Below are 25,273 nucleotides of genomic sequence, written 5' to 3'. Positions count from 1 at the left end.
TGGGAGGAGCTGATGATGGGTCAGGAGGAGAAACCCAGCTCACATTTCTATCCTACTTAACCAGAGTTTTGAGACGATAGCTGAGCATTTTGCTTTCACACTCTCTCTCTTTGTATTCTCTTTTTGATTCTCTCTCACACACACACTCACACTCAGAGGTAAACACATACACACTTCAGATCTACAAAGAGAATGTACTCCTGAAGCCAATTCAAATATTTCACCACCAGTGAAATGCTTTGGACTGTACATGCGCTATCAATGAATAACCTACTCTGTGCCCTGTGCTTAAATCATCACATCTAATCTGCAACCTGACCCAGGAAATATTATTATCACTGCTTTTCAGAGGAAGAAACCAAGTTCACAAAGTCAACAATGTGCTCCCAGATTTGACTAGGAGCAATGTCACACCTTGATTTGACTTTGGGTCTTTTGAGTGATGCCTTATACATCTCTTATTTTCTCATGAATATAAAAGTTGAAAAGTCTCCTGGCTCTAGATGTGCCTCTTGAAATTGCTACTGAAATAAATGTTGCCCTGACATGCTACTTCCACTTCACTGAAGGCATTTGAGTGGTCTTAATTGATGAGGATTTTTAGGCTAGTTACTTTTAAAACTACAGATAAGAAGCAGGCTCCGAGGAGTGGAATTTACTTGCCCTTTGATCAGAGACAGTTGCATTTGTGAAGGAAATCTCCATGCCTCCCTGTCTGCACCAGGAGGAAGGGGGGATGGCCTTATCTCTGGAAACTCTTAATGGGGAGGGCAAGAACTTAAGTTGTTTACTGTCTGGCAACCTCATGTAACTGACCCCCCACCCCCAAATCCTCCTTTGTCTTTAACTGGAGATAATATTTGAGCGGTGACTTCTGCCATTTACTCAATCCGGTTTGATTCTTATCTAAAAGTTGTGGGACTGCCCAATGGCTGGACCCTACCGGCACTGGTACCATTTTAACTTTTTTTTCTTTGTCTCCTAAAGAGATGACTCACATACCCATGCCTTAAATTTAGCCCTAACCCTCAGCTCGGGGCAGCAGCAGCAGCTCTGCCTGCCCATGGGCTCTGTCCCCATGCCAGCGGGGGCAGCAGAAGCAGCGGCAGCAGAAGCTCTGACTGCCCATGGGTCCTGTCCCCATGCTATTCTATACTATTCTCTAAATAAAAGAGCACTACTGCCAGATCTTGAGAGTCTAAGAAATCTTTCTTTCGACTCCTCGGCTCACCGACCCCGCATCATTAATGTTTCCAAAATATTCTTAACCTGGTCCTGTCATTTGAAATTCTAAGATAAATTCTTCCTTTGAGCAAACGACAGATTGAATTAGCATGAGCAATCAAACAGTTTTGCTTTCAAGACTTTATTGTCATTGGGCCTTTTACCATATTTTTCATCCTGATATTTCAAAGAAAGAAAGCACACTTTGGAGTACACACCAAAATTTGAACTCTCAATGTCTAGAAATTTTCTCCCTCTCGGGGTCCTGTGTAATTATGGAAGACGAGCTCATCTTGTCTTGAGCCTCATCATTTCTGCCCCAGAGCACCTTTTAGAAAAGCAGCCATTTCATCAAATAAACAATTTCCAGACTTATTATTTAAATAAATACGATAAAATTTTGTTGACCTATGGCCTGAGGAAAATAACATGGTAGAGCAGCCTTGAACAGGGTTGTGCCTTTGTTGGCAGGTTGCCAAGCCAAGAACAAAGTCTTTCCCATAATTTTAACTTCAAAGTGAAGCTACTTTTTTGTTATTGTGCACTAATCTCTTGTTAATTTTAATGTCCTCAAGATGTAATCTTTTCCAACTTGCAGATGAACTAATATAAAATATTCATTGGTTCTGAATAGAACTGGACAATTTTGGCTCTGTCCTACAAACTTTGACAAATGAAATGTAATCTCCATGAAGAATTTAGATGCTAGTCTGAGTTATGATGCTTGAAACAAAATGACCTCATGCATATTTAGATCCTATATATTCAAGACTGTTTTTTGTAGGAGTATTTATTATTGGTTACGATAGTTTTCAGCTAACAAATCAGCCCTGAACTGTGACTAAGCAGACTCCTGGCTGTCAGTTAAAATGTTAATCTTGCTGAAGTTTTTCAGTTAGCAAGACATTTTAAATAGACAAGTGCTTTATCTGAATTGTATTGTATACATTAACTCACAGCCTTCTTTTCCAAGGAATGGATCAGAAATAACACTGTTTTTTCCTAAGAAGAAAAGATATGTAATTTTTATATATCTAAATACAAGATACGTCATTTAGCTTATTTTCAAAACTTAAGGCCAGAAACATCTCCAGTAGTGAAACCCTTGAATCATCTGAAACATCACTTAAACGGTATTTTACATATATTGTCAAAATAATTCCCCCAAACATCTTTATGGATTAAGTATTATTGTGCCTATTTTACAAAGAAGAATCAAAGGCTCCAGCTCTTATCTGCCTAATATATGATTGCACAGTTACAGTTTCTCTAAATATCTCAAAACCCCCAGAGTTGATCTTTTTTATCTACATTTTATAAAAAAGAACCTGCCTCTCAGGTTTGATGTCCTAGTAATACAACTCTCGAATAGAATGGGATGACCACAGCCATTCCTTTTTCCTATAATAAGCCTATTCAGTTGCTGGAGACACCTCATTCTTAAGCAAGCATCTCCAAGAGACACATGGAACAAGCTGTTTTTCCAAACATTTTTTGTCACAGAGTCTTCTTTCTAGCACAACTCTAATTAAACTCTTTAGGACACAGCCTTGTTTTCCATGGAGCTCTGAGAAATTTCTAGTGAGATTAAAAAAAATATGATTTCCCAAATTTTGGATTCCCTTCTAAAACTTTTATTTTCCTTGACAAAAAGGCATGCTCTTGTAAATATTGAGTGAGAACACTGTCTTAATATTTACCAAGGAAAGAGTTGTCTAAATTAATTTTAGGGTTCTATGAGGATTAAAACTACTATCAATATTTTCCAATAATCATGAGTATATATCCAAATGAATGTATCTAGTTGTTTAAAAAAATGAGCCAACATTTATATTTTCTCTTTCTATATGACATCAAATAATTTATTGGACTAGAATTGATCATTTATAACTTGTTTGTCTGCCCTTTGCTCATTACATAGCAATGTTTCAACAGACGTTAAACTGTCTGTGTTTCTTTCAATCTCATCAAAATCTGTTTTACAGGAAGTTACAGAACTTTAGCTATTATCCTTAGGCAATACAGCCTGTTTCAATAGGCAGCATGTTTAAAAATGAAGAAAGAAAGTAGAAAAAGGAGATTATGATAAAAATAATGAGAAAAGGAAAGACTTCACAGAAATAGGATCTAACTATCTTCTGGAATAAATTTCCTGATCTTAGCATGAGTATTTGCTCTGTTACTTCCCCTGACAGTGCCCCTGTAAATCATGCTCTCTCCTTGGCATCGACACTCTTCAAATGCCATATGTTGCTCTCCTCATTGTAACGTGCCTGGGGCTGTTGCGACAAGTACCAGATACACACAGAAATGGAATGGAATAAGAATGCTCAAGGATAGTTTCCCCCTAGCTATTGTTAGGCCAGAATAAGCATGTTAATTCTTTCAATTTTACTTCATAAACTTGATCCTTCCAGCTTGCATTCAATGGTTTTTTGGTGTGAGTCATTATCAATGCCATTATCATCCAAGAGCATTTACTGGATATATGCATGTGAATGCGATTTATTATTCAAAGCAAATTATACAGCCTGGATCCATTCACCTTGCATTCTAATGTTAGGAAGGAGGCTAAGGGCAGGAATGTGCATCTTCCAGTCACTCTTACCTGTGAAAGAAAGAAGGGCTGTGAAGTGGTGGTACAGGTTAAGGTAATGGATGTACATCTCATTTTCTGGCCTTCAGATTCATAGTTGAGGTGGTGTAAGGTTGTACAGGTAAACCTTTATAACTTTACACAGGGTTAGAGTAGTTAAGTAAATTATTCAGATATTTATTAAGCATTCATTTTTTAACTTAGAACTGCAGGTACTCTATACATGGCCAAGAGAAACTTTCCCTTCCCTCGAAAATTATACACAAGTGAAAAGTAAAATAAACTCATGAACACACAGATAAACACTGTCTCACTTACTCCTCCTACCCCACAGTTAATCCATACACTTTTATCATCTTGGAGGTGAAAAATTTAGGTTGGAAAAGCTAATTAGAAGCGGAATCACAATGTAGTAAACATCTCATGTTTCAAATTACTCCCTCTTCATTGTCTCTATGCAGATGACAGTTCAAGACTGTAAATGAATAAGGCCTTAAAGAAGTAGAGCAGACTTTATAAATGATGTTGGGAGTCAAAGGAGAAAGAAATCACAGAAGAACAGAAGAGATAAAGACAAATGTGGAGAGAGAAGCCAAAGGATTCCAGGTCGAGGAAAGAGCTCACACAAACACCCATGTAGGAAGGAACAAGTCCCTTATGAAAAAGGGTGTGTGTGTTCTTGCTCTATCCTGTCTGAATAAAAATGGTACTGACAAGGAAATACAATTTTTTTGCAAAGTTAGAACAAACACTTAAACATTGCTCCTCTTTATAGCTTGAAACTGTGTTGTTGCTGCCTGCAAAGCTTACTGGGCAGAAAGAGGAGGTTGGGATTTCAATGTCTTAAATCACTTCAGAACTGACTTTAGTAGCTTCCACTATGCTTTCAAGTATCTTCAAAATTAGAAAGTTTAATTTGCAGCAATTCTCTTCTTATCCACAGACGTAATCTCACTTTGTGTGGAACTCAAGTATCTCTCAATTTACCTAATAGCTACAAAATTTTTTTGTGTGTTTCTGAGTCTGACTGGAAGCTGAGCTGGAAGCCCATAAAGTTTACTTTAGGGATCAGGAAAAGAACGTGAGAATGATGCGCTGAGCATGTCAGATAATGAAGATCAACTCCACGCATCAACCACCGTAGACTAAATCCTGGCTTCCTCCATCAGGCCGCTCATCCTCTGCCTTTTGCATTACACAGCACTTTAAATAATCACCTGTTTTTTAAAAATATTATAGATACAGCTCAATTAAAATTTGGATAGACTTAACACTACTTTGGAAAAAAATTAAATATTGAGGCCCTGTTGGTGAAATCATTTAACTGGCCCTGGCCTCTGTTTGGCTAGTAAATTACCTATGTATCCAGGAATTTATAATTCATGGCAGTGTAATAATAATAGAGATTCTCTCTTCTGAAGTCACGCTCACTACAGTATCACCTGGTGACCTGGCATCACCTGGTGTTGCTCATATAGATTCCAATCTCATGGACTTCAAATTTTATCTAACAAATCCTCCTTACTCATCTCCTCTCCCTATCTTGGTTTACTTCACTGACTTTCAGATGACGTAGTGTAATCTAGCTGCACTAGGGAAAGAGTAAGCACCCTATAGCCTGCCACTGACTAGCTGTGAATCACTCGTTTTCTTTACCTCACAAGTCCACTGTGGGTCTCAGTGTCCTCCCCTGCAAAATTCTGTAAGACCCATTCAGTTTTGAGATCTTATGAGATAAAGCTTTAGATCCCAATCTCATGGATAAAAACTAAATGTCTAGAGATAAGACATTTAGTGTCATAGAGATAAGACATTTAGTATCTTTGATACTAAACAATTATGTTAAACTCATCTCCCCCAACCAATCATTTTTCTCTACCAAAACATCAATTAACAGAAATCTGAGTAATATCTTTCCTCTTTTGAGGCCTAAAAAAGTTTTAAAAAATTGCTAAGATATCAAACATCCTAACTGATAAAAAAGAGAGAGAGAGAAAGGAACAAGGAGCTACCATTTGTAAGCACCTCCTAGGGTCCACATATTTTATCATATGATCAACAAATCCTGTGAACTAGCTAGGATTATTCCTAATTTTCTAATAAACTACTAGAAAGCAGAGACAACATCTTAATTGAATTTGGAATTCTAGTGCTGAAACGTTGTGACATATTAGTGCTAAAAATGTTTTTTGAATAAAAGAAAGAAGGAAAGGAGGGAGAAAGGGAGAGGAACAAGTCATTAAATAACTTTGTCAGGGTCCTAGGCTGGCAAGGAGCAAAGTAGGGGTGTATAATCCAAAACACTCACCCATTAACCATAGCTTTCTAGCCTCAGGTTGTGTCATCAGATCTTTAGTCAGAGCTGGCCAGGTAGACCTAAAGCAAAACCAAACAAAATTATACTGTTCTAAACCTTGAACATACTCCATAACCAGACATTTCATTCACTAAAACATAGCTCAGGCCATGCTCGTTCTGCTGATAATAGACCAAATGAAAACACGGACATGTGAAGTGTTTTACACCCAATTCCTATTGTCTCAGCTCTACATAGTCATATTGATGTGTTTTTCAGTGAACTCTGCTGAAATTAAAACTCAATTATTTAAAATGCACTGCATTTAAACAATGACAGTTGTTCTATAGGGTATTTGGGGAGACAAATGACCTGCTTGGTGGTGCTGATGGTTTTAGGTAGAAAAATCCCATTAACGAGAACTGCTCATTTATCCTAAAGAAATGTCTTCTGTGAGACAGTTATTGCTAACGTAAGCTACTTTTAAAGATATAAGCGCTTAGATGATTCAGAGACTTGCTGGTATATATATTGGACGCTCACACAGGCAACATATTGATGAGCCCAGTGTAATGTTTGGCAATTAACATTGTCCAAATGACTCAAGAGTCCTGGGGGGGGGGGGGGGGTGGTGGCAACCTTTGCAGACACTAGCAAAGGCATTTCTTCTCTCTACATTTCCTCACAATAGAATAGAGAAGCACAAAATTTTTCTTGTTATAGTAAACCCATTCACTTACTCACAAATGATGACAGATTAGGGATAGGGACACTGAACTCACCTGGGCTCCTGTGTATGTAAAAGTGTGCCATGTATGTGTGTGAGTGGGTAGGGGAGTAGTAAAGAGAATGGGTGAATGGCAAGGGGCTCTGTCAGGGCAGCTTTACTGGAGACACTGATATCCGGATGACCCTTAATATATGTGCTGAAGTTATGTAGCAAAAGAAAAATGAGAGCTAAGATTGGCAGTCCACATAAAGCAAATCAAAGGAAGTGATAAAAAAGTATGCTTTTTTATTGGAAATATAAGGAGTAACTCATATAAGGAATTATAAGAAGTTTCTTATTGCTAAAATATAAACTTCAAAGCAAGAATTGGTCGAAAATAATTCTGGCTCAGCAAGATGGAATCAGATCACAGATAATCTTTCCTACCGTTTTAGGAGTTTTGATATTTATCATGTAGTAATTGGCAGCCACTGAAGGATTCGAAGCAAAGGAGTGGCATGGCCACATTAGGTTTGCGTGAAACAGATCTATAATACCTTTCCCAACTGTGTTTACAAAATCACATAGTAATAATTTTTAAAAATCCAATAAGAGTTCGCTGCAAACTCATTTTATGTTAACACCTGACCTGAAATGATGCAAGCTATTTATAGTCCTTATTTATCCTACATAGAATGCATGTTAATTTGTTTTGCTGGAGAAATATTAACAAGTTCTAATATGAGATTCTGCTCCAGACCCTAATGGCTTGTCACAAAATAAATTGTATAATGCTCTTTTGTAAGCGACTAAAAATTCTGAATTCTGAAATTAGCCAGCCCATAAGTATTCAATAAAGGAAATATAATTGGACCACCCTAGAAACTGTAGTTGGAGGGAGGCAAAATAATCAGCAGTTAATAATATTATCTAGGAGGAACTTTCTTTCTCTCAAAAAGATTCAGAAAATTATCGACCAAACCTTACAGATTATTAAATGAATCTCAAAACAGAAGAGTTTCTCTAAGAATACTGCGGAGTATTTTTGGAATGGGGCATCTTTTATTAAAAAGATATAGCCCTCATTATTGGTCAGGGCATTTAGGGAAGGATGGGCCATAGAAATCATTTTGTAATTCTTCTTGTCATAAGTGAGACAACCATATCAGAGAATTACCCCTACTCATAAAGACCCTAAATTTTCTTTGGTTTATTATTTTAAACTGCCTACTAATTAAATTTTGCTCAAGCTGCCCAGGCAAAGGGTTGAACATTCTTTATTCTTATTGCACCCTTGTGAAACTGGAGCCTGAGAATATGGCAGATATGAACCCAAGTCTTTTGCACACAAAAAAGCTGAAAGACAAAGGAAGACAACAGTGATCTGCACTGTTGTATCAATTTTCACTGTCAGCATCCTAGTTTAGGATGCGTCCAGTTTACTTAAACTGTCTCCTAACTGGGCTTTTTGCCTCCAGTATGGCCTCTCTCAAAACAATTCTCTCAGTAACAGGCAGGTTGGGTGAAGCAATATTGTGCATATTACACTTTGACTTGATAGTATAATTTATCTTGTTTATATCTTGTGGTCTTTTTGTTTAATCACCTTTTTTGCACTATCTTTACATGGGTTCCATGCTCATACATGTCTGTTTATTATATATTTTGGGTGTCTTTTATGCCTCACTCATTTGATGACACAGTGAATAAGAGTCTAAGGGAATTAATCGGGCCCAGAGACTTTTGGATTCTGTTCCGTTGTCTCTGAACCCTTGTTATCAGGAGTCAGCCCCATGGGCTTGGGTCTTCTCTGGGCCAGAAAGAAATCACTTGGGTAGAAATGATGCCTTACCTTTCACAAGTCCTTTATGAGACCATTTAGTACTGATTTGTCTTTAGCAAAATAAGATACACAACTGGAGAAGTAATTGCTATCCTCCTTCCTGCAAAATTTGTCTTGTAAAAATGTAGTGCCTGCCTATTTCTTTATTCAGCTACAACTTTCATGCTCCTCTGCAGTTTCAAAAGAGAAGTTTGGAAAGCTCTGGAAACTTTTTCCACTCACCCAGAACCAGTTGATCTTAACAATGGATTCCTAATATGCATATAACCTTTGGAGATCTGTGTTAAAGTCTCTGTGGCATGAATTTCTTCTCAGTTGCCTTACTTGACCAATTTTCACTACAGTTGAGAGAATTTCTTAAATTATGGATTGCAATTGGGTGGGTTTTTATAGTTCTCATAGATGGCATTTTCCCTTTCTTGTTTGTTTTTTTTTAATTTTATTTCAGAGAGAAGTACTTACTTAGCCATTCTTTACTCAAAGCCCAGAGTGACCTTACTAAAACAAAATCCTGACTCCTTTGTTCAAAATCCTTTAGTGGCTCCGTTCTGTTCAGGGTATATCTAAACTCCTTAAGTTGGTCTTCATGCCCTTCATGATCTGACCCCTGCCAACTTTGCAGCATCATTGCTCAAACTTCTCTTTTCATAGTCGAGGCTCAAGACATCCTGAGTCATAATCATTCACAATTCCTTGCACATATCCAAACCCTATTCACTTGTAGGCCTCTGCCATCTGTCTGGAATTTCCTTTAAACTGAGATGAGACAATTTTAAGTTGCTTGTGGGTAGAATGCTGAGATAATTATTCTAAATAGTAATTTCTATTTATAATGGGATGCATGGTAAAAAGAAACTTATATTTTTATCCTCCAGAGACTTAGTTTTTAAAATTGGATTCATTTCCATTTCAAAAGAAAAAATATTGTGAAAAGAAATAAGGTCCATCTACTTGTTCATTCTCCCAGTAATGTGTTAATAACAGAATGAACAATGATACTTAGAAATAGCTGGTATAGAAATTATTCCATCTTCATTTGATTTTGTATTAATTAGAGTACCAGCAGTTACTCAATAATTAAACCCCCTATTTTCATAAGTTTATTTCTCCCTTATGTAATAGCTCATTGCAGGTGTTTCTGGTGGAGGTGGCTTACCACCATATGGTGATTCAGAGACCCAGGCCACTCCATTTTATGGCTTTAAAATATTTTAGTGCTTTAGAGTTTTTCACATCCAGATGGCAGATTAAGAGAATAGAGACAGCACAAAGTTCTTAAAAACCCCACAGCTACAATAGCATATATAACTTGTGCTGCATTCCACAGGTGAGATCTAGTTACAGGGCCAAACCTACATGCAAAGAGAGTTGGGAAATTGATCTCTTAACTGAGAATCTCCTTCTCAGGGGCAACTCAGTGCTACAGAAGAGGAAGCATGAATGTTACCCATTTCTGGCACAGTTGCATATTAGGTCATATATTTCCTTTGAGTTCATCTTTCAATAGATTTCTCTTTGAAAATTTATGCCACAAAATTAGCACTTTGTTTCATTGATAAACATCAAAAACTTAGTCTAAAAGGAAAAAAAAATGTATGATTATGTGGAGCATTTGTTACTTTTTCAACCTAGCCAAACAGTGTGCCACCGTTCTTTCTCTCAAACCAGAGTTGGGGTAGGCAGATCCTTCTCCAGTTTGCAGGGGGAGGTCCTGATTGGCATAAGCCAATCTCATCTTCCAGGCAACTGCAATTGGCCAAGAATGGTCATATGCCCCGTTTCATAGTAATGAGTGCCAAGCATGGACATATTTGATTTTTGGTTTTATCTTTTTTAAAGATTGGTAACTGAGGTAACAACTGCTACCAATCTTCTCTTTTTTTTTTAAATTTTTTATTCTTTACCCAAAGCCTCCCAGTACATAGTTGTATATCTAGTTGTGAGTGCCTCTGCTTGTGCTGTGTGGGACACAGCCTCAGCATGGCCCGATGAGCGGTGCTATGTCTGCGCCCAGGATTGGAACGCGCGAAACCCTGGTGCACTGAAGCGGAGCCTATGAACTTAACCCCTGGGCCATGGGGCTGGCCCCTATATTTGACTTCTCTAGATGGTGTATGCTTGCATTTTTTTTTGTGGACCTTGAAGATAAGAAACTGTATGCTATGGAACTGATGTCCATTGTCTTGTCAGAAAGCAATAAGTTATCTAAAAGTAAAGTCAGCACAGAGAAGGTGGAGCTGAAATTGAAATAGAACTCTGAGTGATACACATACCAAATAAGTATTGTAAAGTTTAAAAGATCCAGCTCAAATTCTGAAATCTAATTAGGACAAAGAAGTTACCTGCAAAAGACAAAAGGAATGCCAAAAAACTGTTAACGCTCCAGGTAAGATTGCTAATGGACTTTCATTCATTGATAAAGATGCTTCCATCTAAGAACTAACTGATTAAGTTGTCCAACATCTGATTAAAAAAAATGAGTGGAAAGAAAATAATGAATCATAAGCTATTCGAATTTGAAAGAAGTGAAAGGAGTTTCTGATCATTGGTTCCTGGTGGCAGAAAAATAGAGCTGGATGATACCTAGAAATTTCTAACTTAATCCAAGTTTGGTCTAGAAACAGACTTGAAAAGACACAATTGGAACAAGATCAAACAAGGAATTGTACTAACATTAGGCAAGATATCAAAACATGAACTGTGTGAGTGAGTGTGCATGAATGCTTTTATATATTTTTATATATTATATATTAGATATACGTATATAAATATCATATATTAATATAAGGAAAAAGGGAGCAGGTGAAAGTCTTCTACATCAATCAATGATATACATGCCAACGTGCCACAATCTTTGTTGACTCACATCTGGTATGAATAAAAGAAATTGATAGATAATACAAAAACATTTTATATACTACAAAGTGTTAAATGCCTGAAAACTATTATTACCATGGCTGTGATTACGCAAGGACAAAATTAATGCCCATCAAAATTCAAGTGTGGGAATAAGAATATTTTAAATAGACTAGAAAAAAAAGGAGTCATTTATAAAAAAGCATTGAAAACTAACATCGAAATTCTTTAAAAACAAAACCGTTTGCATTACATGCAAATAGAAAGCTTTCAAAATGTACTTAAGTCTATAAAAGAAATTTGACAAAAAACATTATATTGTAGACACTGAGAATTGTAAATGTGAATACATAATTAATCATTAACATCATATCTTTACTTTTTTAAAAATCACCAAGCTTTTATGCAAAACACTTACAAAAATGACATTAAAATCATGCAGAAAATATGGTGCTGCCTAATCTCTGCAGAAATTAGAAAGAATCAAAAATTGAAAAAGGAACACTGATAAAGAAGTGTACAAATATATTTAAACACTGTAAAGCAGAAGAAAACAGTGTTAAAAAATCTCAGATTGCCTCCATGTGATTTATGTTATGTGTGAGACTTTTCAGTCATCTTTGTTTGGCGTAGGCTTCTGAGTTCCTTATATTTCAAACCTTTATGCTGTGTGTAAGGCAATTTGGCAAGCAATTTTCGAGGTGGTTCCAACGTATCCCGCTTAATTGTCTTGTTTTTCCCCACAAAACACTTAAATAGCACAAATACTTTGTCAGATCAATAATAAAATTCTCTCTAAATGAAAGACTGAAGACTATTAATTAAACCTAAATCAAAGTGAACAGCTTAACTTTACTCCGTTTGGAGATTAAATCTAAGCACTTAAATACACACACTATAAAAATATATAGTTTACAATATTTTCCATCCATTCACTTTCTAGAAGATAGCAATATTGCCAAATTTGAAGCTTTATTTTATTCAAGAGCTGTCTTACAAATTACTTTGCAAAATATCTTGTATACTTTAATAGTAGAGAACCAATGTTGAAAATAATTCTAGAAGCAGTAAGAGCTAAAATGTAGAGACCTGAGGGTAGTAAGTGACAATCAAACCGATGTGCACATTTGTGGTCTCAAGAATTTCCCAGCTTCTGGGGCCCACCCCCTTCGTGGGAACTGTATAACTCGCCCCTGTCTCCTGCCAACCTCACGTAGGATCAGGTCCTCTTCAAATGGGAAACCCAGAAGGAAACTCTAGCTTGGAAATCCAGAATGCGTTTCTGTTGACATGGGTCCTGCATTCTCTCTCTTGTCCAATTTGGGACATTTTGACACCTGACCTGCCCTTTTCCCCCTCAGTCTTTACAGGCCTTTTTGTTTGTCATCCTTTTCTAGCCGCATACTGCTTTTTTAGCTGATGAAGAAATGCTTACTCCTCATTGCCTAAACTTTTCCTCTAGCTCTGTCTTTGTTAGTCGTATTCTCCTCCCTTTAAACCCCTCTAGGTGGGGCTGATTTCCAGCCTGATTTCCCAGAGGTTGTTACAATCCTGACCCCACACCCCTTTTATTTAAAATCTACAGCCTAGAAAGAGATCCCCAGAGTAAACCATCCCCAAGAGCATGCAGAAATCCACATTTTCTGCTAAAAATTAAAGCATATCTCATTTCCTATCTCTTTAAATTAAAAAAAGACCAAACAACAAAGAGACCTCTTACTTAAATATAAAATAAAATTATAATACCTATCATTATATTATTCAAATAAGTACCTATTATTTACCAAAATATTGTGTTATGGGTGTTACAAATAATATTGCTAATCATATAAAAGTTGATCAGCCTGAAACTAAGACCTTAAGTTTTAATTGAAATATATATTGGTAGATTATGGTGGAGGGGAAAAATAGTGCATAGGAGCTATAAGCAGTTTCTACCTAGTAAGCAATAAAACTAAATTTATTATTAAGTCAGATGTGATTTGATGAGGTACATAGTTTTACATATGTTTTAATTGTTACAGCTAAGTCTTGGTCTACTTGGTAGGGATTTTTTTTTTTTTTTTTGTCTGACACATAGTGTTCACTCTGACCCGTATTGCAAGATCTTGACGTGTTTGTATGTTCTTGTTTGGGCAGTTAATCCTGGGAAATGAGAAGCTGAGATGGAAATGGTTAGAGAAGGTCACGAATGATACTTCTTTTTTTCTGTCAGGGAAGCGATTGGGAAAAGGAGCTATAAAGAGTTTACTATGATTCAACCTGGGTTGGAATTTGAATGTTTTACACATGACATCATTTAGGAAAGTAATGATGCTGGACTATGTACAGTCATGCATGGACTGCATACAACATTTCAGTCAATCATGGATCTCATATATGACAGTGGTTCCATAAGATTAGTACCATATAGCCTGGGTGTGTAGTAGCCTGTATCGTCTAGGTTTGTGTGAACTACTGTGAAGGTTTTACTTTCCATTATCACTGAGTCTTTTTCAAAAGATCCTCCAGGATCTCAGCTGATATTGTTGGAATGAGACAAACTATCCATCCAAGCTTTGAAATAGTATAGGAAAAACAATAATATCCTACAGAAAGTTCAGTCCAGGAACTCCCAGACATGACCACAGCAAAGCAAAATGAGAACTGCCAAGATGAAAAAGATCAGTCCCCAGAACCAGATGGATGGTCAAGGTGTAAACAATAACTAGATTTCATTTAGGCCTGTCTCCAAGGTGTACCCAGAAATGTATGGTTTTGTGAAACCTAGTAGAAAATGGGTTTTCAACAGTCAAGAAGGATGGGATCCCAAAGCCACTGTGTTTTGTAACATTACCAAAAACATTACGTAACAATCTGGTGAAGGACAGAAGAGTCCACTTAATCTCACAATGATGCTACTCTAAGATAGGGGTTAATATATCTTAATTTCATAAATGGGAAACTTTAAGCCCAGAAATGTCCTATAACTTCCTCAGTTATGTTGAACTCCCTTCTATCTGATTTGAACATAAAACCCTCCAAGGAGCAAGAAATTGTGGTTTTATTTTTTAATTTTTTTAAAAAGCATAACATTTAGTTCCAGAATATAATTTTACTGTCAAGGTAGCTAAGAATTAAAAACAAAATAATCACAATAATCAAAACTTTCCTGATGAATCAGTTTATACACTCTTCCACTGCAAATGAAAATGCTTTAACAAAACAGTCAAGAAAAGAAAAAAAATGTAGAAAATATGTAAAAGACATAAAAAGGACATAGAAAATAAGGTAACATATAATTCATGAGTTATACTTTTCAAATATATAATATTTTAATGAACATCTTGTGAATATAGTCAAGTAATTTTTATAAAGCATTTTTCTTTTAGATTGCAATAAAATGTTGGTGATAACATCACCAAATATCTATTTCTGTTGCAGAACACAATACGTCTGGGTATAACTTAATGGTTTACATATTAATTTTCTCATCTCACTTCTGATGAGCAGGAAAATGCTTTAATATAAATGCAGTTAACTTTGTCATTTTATATCTACTCAACAAAGTTCCCCAAATTTATTATTGGTATCATCAAATTATTCTTAGCAATCTCAAAGCATCCAGGGAAGAAAAATGTATCATGTTGAAGAGGAAGTAAAACTTTCCTCAACATAATTAACATCCAGTTTTATTTTTATTGTCTGATCAATTATTTTAAAAGGTTACAAGATAATGCAATAAAATTTTGATTGATACACACAGTCAATATCATAGCACTTCAGGAGGTAAAACAAATTTCAATAAAAACAATTATAATAAATTCTACCGGAAAGGAAAAAAGAACTAGTTCAACTGAGATTTCTCACTGGGCTTAAGAAGGTATGAAATTAAGGGTACGGGAAAAAGCCTTACAATCTATGGCTATAGGATGCCCAAAAATGTAGTTGATTTACTCCATTTCAGGATAAATTATCAAGCTGATTACTTTGCTTTATGTTACCCAAAGCAATTGTTTTATGTGAAGGCTTCTGGTGATTGTCTAAATGGTTGTGCAGGAATGTGCCTTTTCTGGCTAAGGACTCATCCTAGGCTCATGTATAGAAACCCTAGCCAAACAGTTGCTTAATCCTAATTCAAGGGCTTGTTTACAGTTCTGCTCCTGTAAACAAGTCTGCTCTCTTAATCTGAGATCCTGGGTTTTCCTAGATATAATGACTTAAAAAATCTTGAGTTATATTGTAAACAGTTATATGTGTGGAATCCATGTAAAATTATGTATACGTTTAAATAAATATCCCTTACAGGCAACCAACTGATTCAAATAATAAAAGGCTTCCTATTTTCAAAATTAAAAACAAAAGCTATGTGTCATTAGTTACAAAACATAATAAATATTTCCTGAAGATTTCACTCTAGACCCTTTTCTAGGTTTTAGAAAAATAAACAGCATCTCTGAGGGCAAGTTGCAATAACCAGAAGGGTCAGACAAAATTTCCTACAGGAGCCTGTCTTGCAAATTAAAGGCACGTTAGGAGTTAACTATTTGGGACAAAGGGTAGGGCCAGAGGGCAGTGGGTATGATTCCCATCAAAACCACAGAAAAGAGAAATTACACAGCATACACAGGGAAGTAATAAAGTGGTGTGGAGTTTCTGACCAATAAAATGTAAGGCAGAAGAAAGATGAGACAGCAGAGGTGGGAAGGATCCAGAGAATCAGAGCTACGGAGGGATCTTGAATCATAGCCTGTGGGCAGTGCAGAGCTATTGAAAGGTTTTAAGCAAGGGTGTTACATCACTGGGCATAAAGAATTAATTTTGTTAGGTGAAGCAAAACAACAACTAATGACCATAGCTTCCTAAAATAATCATTAGGAAATATTAGGGATATGTTTTATGCTGTAATTTCTTAATTCTTAGGATTTTTCTTTTTCATGAATCAGTTGCTCTGATTATGTGAATAGAATTGATACCTGTCAACCAAATTGGAACCAAATGGAACCAAATGAAATCAGGAAAATCTCTATGGACTAGGTAAAAATCTCACCTGTAGCTTAAAATCTTCATAGGATAAACAGGCTCAAACGAAGACTACAATGCAGTTTAACAGAGTATATATTCATTTAACTATTCATCCATCCAAACTTCCATCCATCCATCCATGCATCCACCATTTATCTATTCCTGAATTCATTTAAAATACCAAGCTCCTCCTCATTCCCATGCCCTGCACGTGCTTTCCCCTCCCACTGTGCCATAGCATCCTCGTTTTCAGATGTAACAAGTCATTCCAGGCTCATCTAGTACGTTTCTTTCTCTAGATCTGGAATTGGCCATTTATCTAAGAGGTGGATCTTTGTTCCTTTAGGTAGAATAGTATATTATATTATATATTATCTAAGTGCAAGGGATGCTCATTGTTACTGACTTGGTCATTAATTTTAGGCATTGTCAGTGGACAGAGCTAATCAATATATATTATTTTTTGGAGAGAAAATACATCATGAGTCCACAGTGATATTTTAACATGTTAATGTTGATTAAAATATGGAAATATACACATAGCATGACTCCATTTATATAAAACTCAAGAACATGCAAAACTGAATAGTTTCACTTGTGGATGCACCATATGTTGGTAAGCCTGTATTACAAAGCAAATAAATGATTTCCATTCCAGGTGGGATAAGGCTACCTCCAGGGGAGGAGAAATTGTGATCCAGAAGGGGTATTCAGAGGCCTCTGGCAGCGCTGACAATGCTCTTTCCCTTGATGGAGGCAGTTATATAAAGTGTCTATTAACTTTAGAGCAGTTTGCTAGGTCAGATATATGTTCATAGAATTTTCTGTATGTGTTAAAGTTCACAGCATAAAATTAATTTTAAAAAGTTGCTGTGGCCTGCTCTTCCCAACTTTTCTTAATCATCACTGATTTACCCTTCCCAACTTTCTTTGTCCAACTATTTCAGTGCTATTTTTGACTATTCCATGCTTTAAAAATTTCCTGTACAGCATCTTCAGCTTGTTGGAGGAATGACATCAAAGACTTCTAATGAATAAATATGCTTTAGCTTGTTAGATTAGCTTTACAAGGACTTTTTTTCCCTGTATGGCAGTATTAGTCCACACATAGTTAATAAACAACTCTATTTTCTCTCATGAATGGAATTATGAAAGTCCACCATCCTGGCCCCTATATCTTTAATTTGTGTTCAATTTATTTTAAACCAAAAATATTTGCTGAGCACTGTAGGTGTAGAATCCCCATGCCCATCCTTGTTTATGTTGATAAAATATATTGTTGGAAAATTGGATTATTGGGAATCTTTTATTAACTCAAAGTCTATAGCCAGCTAAAAGGCAAATGTTATCTTTATTTACTCAGAACTTGAAATTATAAGAAATGAATCTGGCTCCTGACATATGCCTTATTTATAATAGATGCATGGCCCTGTAAAGTAAAGGTGAATATTATTTTTTCATCCTCATTAAATAGACTCTGAGGAGCAGATCATTTTTATATTTTTGGTTTTGGTTTTTGTTGTTTGGAACTAACTGGTAAGTGGTGGAGCTGGGATTTGAATGTTGTACATAGTTCTTTTTCTTTAAATCCTTTATTCATTCCAAGATTTCATTGCAAATTCTTCTATCAGCCATGCCTGATGCATCAACCCTACTAATTACCACAGACAAGACCCAATCCCATTTTCAAGTCAGGCTTTTGCTTGTATCTATTCAGTGTCTCAGAATCTTCTGAAGTCAAGCTCACTGATGGGTAGCCCGAAGAATGGGCACATTAGGCTCCCACATAAATGGATACAACTCACCATACTGACGGAATTTGAAAATATCACTTATTTAGAAAAATTGGCAGTTTTGTTAGGGGATTCTCTTGCCGTTAAAAATGGGATAAAAGCTAAATTCAATAATTTTTGAGAAAATACAGAATAATAGAAAGAATCTTGGTTTGAAAGTTGGGAAAGATGGATTTGTAAACACTTTTTGGTGCTTATGTGAGGTATTAAGTAGGCAGACTAACTTTGACAGTGTCCCAATGTTTCACAGGTCCAAATTGCTCTGCATTCTTGTTGTAGCCTAGCTTTCCAGAATCCTGTCTAATTAACCACTTCAGGGTTCTCTTCCTCCTCTCCAGAACACTCATTTCTACCATCTGCCACACACACACAATCGTAGTCATTCTGGATTTTGTACTGAGCATTCTATGGACCTTTCAGCCTCAGTGTCAACATAATTTGACTTCTTCCTGAGTCAGCAAGATAGCGTCCAGCTATTTTTGTCAAGGTTACACACACATGAAATTATCTTAGACTTAATTCAGATAGAAACAGGAGAATATTATGCAAGGGCTCTCAAAGGAACAAAACACAACTAGGCCTCTCGAGAACATAAGCTGATGATGTCAGCTACTGAGGTAGTATCTGACTACTGAGGTAATGCTTGCGTAGCAAAACCTAAACTGCAATTTGCTGGAGGCTTGGTGTGGAAAATCTGTGAGTTAAAAACTCCAGTGGGGATGCACACTTTGTGAGTTTTACCTCCTAAAGTTCTACTGCGTTCTCACAGTGAAGATCAGAGAAAAACCCCTTCATGATTATGGAAGGGGGAAGGAAAAGTGACCATTTGGAAATAAGCTAGAGCACTCTGCTCTTCTTAACAAGATCTGCCCTCAAGGGAAATTGTTTTCCAGTTCCTAACCTATTGAGTGTATTTCAGAGCCTAACAGACCTGTGGGAAGGGAAATATCCAACTCTAGCCTGCTCTAGCCTTTCACATAGAGAAAAAGAAATACAGCTCCCTCCAGTCATCCTGTCCCACCAAAGTGGGGGTGGGGGTTCCTGAGAGGCACTTATGCTGAGAGCTCTAATGTAAAAAGTAGAAAACATGCAAGAACATACATATAATGTAAGAGACTGGGGAATTCTAAGAAAGAACCAGAAAGAGATGCTAGAGATCAAAAACACTATAACAGAAATGAAGAATTTATCCTGTTTCGTGTTCACTGAGCTTCCTGGATCTGTGGTTTGGTTTCTGACTTTGAGTTGGGGAAATTCTGAGTAATTATTACTCAAATATTTCTTCTGTTTTTTTCTTTTTCTTTTTCTCCTGGTATTTCCATTATGTGCTCCTGGCATGTGAACTCCCAGATGTGAAGCCCAGATGGGGCCAGTCACACCTTGGTCTTCTCCAGGAATGAACGGAGAACAGAGCTGCAGTTGGAGTACTATAATGACGCAGTTCCAGCAAAGAGGTCCCACCACTGACAGTACTGGTGGTGGTATTGGCACCCCAAGTTGTGGAGAAGCTGTAAGCACACCTGGCAGCGAATCTGGTTCCTAAGAAACTACGGAAATAATTGAAGAAACACATCATCTTGCTTGTTACAGTAGCCATTCTTGCAGAGAATGAAATCATGATGACAGTAAACAGCTTGTGAAAATGTGATCACATCGGGGGCTTTGCCAAAGATTGAGTGACACAGTGGAAAAGATAAATTCCTGATAGTGCCCCAGGAATGCTTTTCAGAAGGAAGAGGAAATGGAAGGGGGCTACCAAGAAAATTAGAAAGACTACAGTAGTTGATCCCTGGTGACAGACAGAAAAAAAACCCAGAAATCTCTCAGAGGTGGAGAGACTTCACAAAGTTCCTCAGTCATGAGAGGAGAGACGTGAAAAAGAGATGCAATAGAGTTTCACCAGTTTGTTCTTACTCTTATTCTCCAGACCAGGTATTTTCTGATTACAGCCATATTTGGACACCTCCATCATCTACCAGTCCTCATAAAATGTTCATGGACTATTACAGATTCCCTGGGGGAAGACCAGGAGCCCATTGTTCCATGTCAGAAGCCTGGCCACACCACCACCTTTCAGGACAGACTGGTACTCAGTCAAAAGCCACACTTGAGTGAACCCAAGAGGAAAGTGGGTGAGAGCTAAAGCAAGGAGCCCAAGTCTTCCCACAAGGAAAAACTCCCGTTGATGCCAAGGGTAGTGAGAAGTTCTCTGCTTTGATCAGCAAGCAATCACACAAGGCCATCTCCAAAGAAGAGAACCAAAAGTCTCTCTCAGGGGACAGTACGAAGGAGAAGCCAACCTCTGGGGGTGTCAATAAAGAGAAGGAAAGAGAGGTCAGCAACATTAAGAAATTTTTATCTTCTTGGACATTGCTTCAGACAACCACCTCAAAAAGCCAAAGCACAAAGTCTCAGAGAGAACCAAACCCAAAAAACAAAGTCTAGAGAGCATAGACACAGAAAAGGTGGGGGCCGGCCCAGTGGCTTAGCGGTTAAGTGCACACATTCCACTTTTGCTGGCAGCCCAGGGTTCGCCCGTACGGATTCCCGGTGCATACATGGCACTACTTGGCAAGCCATGCTGTGGTAGGTGTCCCACATATAAAGTAGAGGAAGATGGGCACGAATGCTAGCTCAGGGCCAGTCTTCCTCATCAAAAAGAGGAGGATTGGCAGCAGATGTTAGCTCAGGGATAATCTTCCTCAAAAAAAAAGTGGGGGGGGGGGGCGGGGGTCAGAGGATGTGTCCAAGGTAAAAGAGAAGGTTTCTAACCACCTAAAAACTCAACAATGAAAACTATAAACTTCTAATTTGGATAGAAGGTCAGTGGGCTCCCTCCCTGAAGTTGAGGAGGCAGATAAGGATGATGAACTCAAGCAGCTCAGTGTCTTTTGAGGCATACCTGAGCCATGCCCAGTGCCAGAAGAAAACTAAAGATTGTTAAAACATTAGTCACTGGACTTGGAGAAAAAGGACTTACAAAAAAATTCTAAAGGCAGTAGTAAAGACATGGACTCCTCTCAGAAAGTACCTAAAGTGAAGGAAAACAAGTCAGAGAAGCTATAGCCAACGGGAACCGATTGTGCCAAGTTAGAGAAGTTCCCCAAGATGCATCAATAATTTTGCCAGACACTCCATTACCCAGGTTACAGTCCAATTAATCCATTTCCTGCCTCTTTCCAACCAAAGGGTAAAGCACTGTCTTCACCCCAGGAAGAAGAACAAGTGGACTTACTGGATGCAGAATGAATTCTATGATGCAGACGTATTTTTGTTCCACGTGTTCCTCTCTCTCAAAATAAATAAAAGCTGAAAATATAAATAAAGTCAAATTAAATAGATGAATAGAGAAAGCTATGCTCCTTGTGTATCTGAGTTAGTGGAATGATATTCATACAAGTTACAAATTGTTGCCAGTGACTTTCTTGTGTCCTCCTTCGACAGCCACACAATCAACATTTATGGAATCCCTGTTTTTAACGAACATGGTATTAGCAACTACAAAATGAAATACCATGTTTCCTTTAGACCTGGAAATCTATTCAGGAAGACAGTTTACACACTAATGAAAAACTTAGAAGTGTGATTCTTTAGTGATTAATTTTCAAGGATATTTTGGAGAAAGTGCTTCTTGGGTCCTAATTTACTTTTCTTTTTAAAGATTGGCACCTGAGCTAACAACCGTTGCCAATCTTTTTTTTCCCCTTCTTCTTTCCCCCAGCCCACCCCCCAGTACCTAGTTGTATATTCTTGTTGTGAGTGACTCTGGCTGTGCTATGTGGGACGCCACCTCAGTGTGGTCTGACGAGTGGTGCCCTGTCTGCACTCAGGATCCGAACCAGCCAAATCCTGGGCCACTTAAGTGGAGCACACGAACTTAACCACACCACCATGGTGCCAGCCCCCAATTTACTTTGAATTAACGATTTTCTTTAACACCATTGCTTTAAATGGCATTTCCCACATGTCACTTGTAGGTTCATCAGCACATAATATACAAAATAATCAGTAAATTGTTCTTAATTCTTTTAAGGTAATGTCCGTTGTGTTGTTTTCATTTTGAGAATCATAGATACATTTTAGCTTAGTTGCAAAGAACAGAGATTTTAAAATTTCTGAAGTTTCAAAACATTTATTTAACAAAAAGTCAAAGTACCTTGATCAAATCAGGCTAAAATAAAAATGTTAAGAATGTCCACGTTTACAGCTGATAACCTGCCTGTGTTTGGAAACAGTCTGAAAATACAATATTTTATATATTGTATATATTTTAATAAGCCTCAAAAATAGTAGGCATGAAAAATGGCTATTGAATAAAAACATATATATTAATAAAAATGAGCTAATATTAGGAAACTTGTTTGAGAATTGAAGTGTTGTGGAGGTTTAATGATTGGACTTTCCTCAGAATCAGAGTTGGGCAAATAATTATTCACTTGCAAGCAGTAACACATATATTGTTTTTTTCCAGGCTGCTACTTAAATATATAATCACAGTAAAAACTGGAGAGAACTTATAATAGAAGAAATTACACGAAAAATTAACATATGGAGAATGTTTATAATAGTGTGGCATAAAAATATTATAGGTTCTAAATATTATTATTACTGATATTAATACTATTAATACTACATTCTCAAATAAAATAAAAGTGTGAAAATATAAGAAATTTAAAGTTTTGGAGCCGGCCCCGTGGCCGAGTGGTTAACTTCTCACACTCTGCTTCAGCGGCCCAGGGTTTTGCCGGTTCGGATCCTGGAAGCAGCCATGGCACTATTCATTAGGCCATGTTGAGGTGGTGTCCCATATAGCACAACTAGCAGGACCCACAACTAAAAATATATATATATACACAACTATGTACTGGGGGAATTTGGGGAGACAAAGCAGAAGGAAAAAAATGAAGATTGGTAACAGCTGTTAGCTCAGGTGCCAATCTTTAAAAATAAAAATTTAAAGTATCAAAATCTACTTGTAGTCTTTATTTGGATATAACATGACTATCCGAAAACAATCTACAAAAATATTATAAGAGAGTATTGCAAGGTCACAGTACACAAGGTTGGTTTATAAAATCCAATTGCTTTCCTATATACCAGAAATTAATATTTTAAATTAGTATTTAAAAAATACTATTCATAAAAGTACCAAAACTTGAAGTACATGGAGATAAATCTTTTGAAATAGATATAAAATCCGTATGCTGAAAACTACAAAACACTGATAGAAGATCAAAGGTTTAAAGAAATTAAAAGATTTTGTTCTCAAAGATGAGAAGACTCCATATTATTAAGACGTCAGTTCTTCTAAACTTGATCTATAGATTCAATACTATCTTAATCATAACAATTTCTGTCAAAGATGAGGGGCGACAGTAACCATTGCTCATTGCTGGTGAATATGGAAAATGGTACAGCCACATTGGAAAAAACTTTGGCGGTTTCTTACAAAGCCAAACATAGTTTTACCATATGAACTAGCAATCATGCTACTAGGTATATACCCAAATAATTTGAAAATAAACATCCACATAAAAACTTGCATGCAAATTTTTATAACAGCATTATTCATTACAGCCCAAAACTGGAAGCAATTAAGATGGCATTCAATAGTTGAATAGATAACCAAACTGGGATATCTATACAAGGGAGTGTGATTCAGTGATAAAAAGGAATACACCATTAAGTCATGCAGATATATGGATGAATTTTAAATGCATATTGATAAGCATCAATGTGAAAGTCTACATAATGTATGATTCTATTTATATTGCATTCTATAAATGCCAAAATTCCTAACAGATTACACAGGTCAGCGTTGGACACACACTTAGCAATGGAGGTTTAAATAGGAGAAGCACAGAGAAATTTTTAAGATGCTGAAATTATTCTTTATGATATTGTCATGGTATATATTTGACACTAGGCATTTTTCCAAACTTATAGGATTTTACAAGGCAAAGAGTGAAACTTAATGTACACAAGTTATGCACTATAATTTAGAAGTCTGAGAAATTCAAGGGTGGAATAAAGACTGTGACAAATGGATGTAACAGTATTATATTACAAATGTATGAAGCAATCTCACTAGAAGGGTGAGGGGTAAAAATGGCATGTAAGATCTTAGGAAATGAGTGTAATATTAAATAATATTAAAGATAAATGTAACCTTACATAAGCACTGCTCTAGTTGATAAAGTTATTTCCTACAGAGGTATGGGTTAAGAATTCTAAAACCACTATACGTTTATACTGGAAATGAGAAATTATGTAATGGATGGCAGATGGTGTGAAACTGTTTTCATGCTGTTGGGGTGGAAAATTACTTTTAAGCAAAGGGAAATGGCTAGAATTATCCGTATGATAATGGATTAGAGTTGGTGACATTAATATAAACATGTTTTGTTTAATATTAAAACAAATTGATATATACAAAGAAATATTTATGTATAGATACATGTGTATACACAGGTTATTTATTATATATACTTTTATGTTGTCACCCTGTCAGTTGAGAGCCTAGAAGAAATGATACCTTAATAGCAGTGAGCATACCTAGTGCCCAGATCTTCGTTTCTAATACCATTCCTAAAAAGAAAGAATCAATTCACTGTGGAGAAATTGTTAACTATAGGGCTGGAACAGGTAATAGACAAGATGAACCTGGAGCATCTTGTAATACCAGAGAGTAAGAAATTGTTCAAATAAACACAGTTATGGAAGTACGCTAAAGGGATACAGGAGCCAATTGAAAGAGCTCTCAATGTCCAAAGCTATATAAATTCAAGCAATGAAAAAATAAGGTAGTCTTGGATTATCATTCACAGTGTAAAATAAATATTCTTGAGTTCATACTGATATAGATAAATAATTGAATAAATAAATGAATGAAGGGAAATAACAAATCTCCCATACAGAAGAATTCCGCATAATTTATGTAGATACTCTATCC

At 36.6% G+C, this 25,273-nt stretch overlaps 1 pseudogene; it reads left to right on the top strand.

The window, feature by feature from the left end:
- The first annotated feature begins 14,144 nt into the window (after window positions 1-14,144).
- LOC102147822 (elongin-A-like) overlaps window positions 14,145-25,273 on the top strand; it is a 101,720-nt pseudogene continuing 90,591 nt past the window's right edge.

The sequence above is a fragment of the Equus caballus genome, chromosome 18 (assembly GCF_041296265.1).
Source record: "Equus caballus isolate H_3958 breed thoroughbred chromosome 18, TB-T2T, whole genome shotgun sequence".
Classification (NCBI taxonomy): Eukaryota; Metazoa; Chordata; class Mammalia; order Perissodactyla; family Equidae; genus Equus; species Equus caballus.
This window is presented reverse-complemented; position numbering and strand designations above follow the sequence as displayed.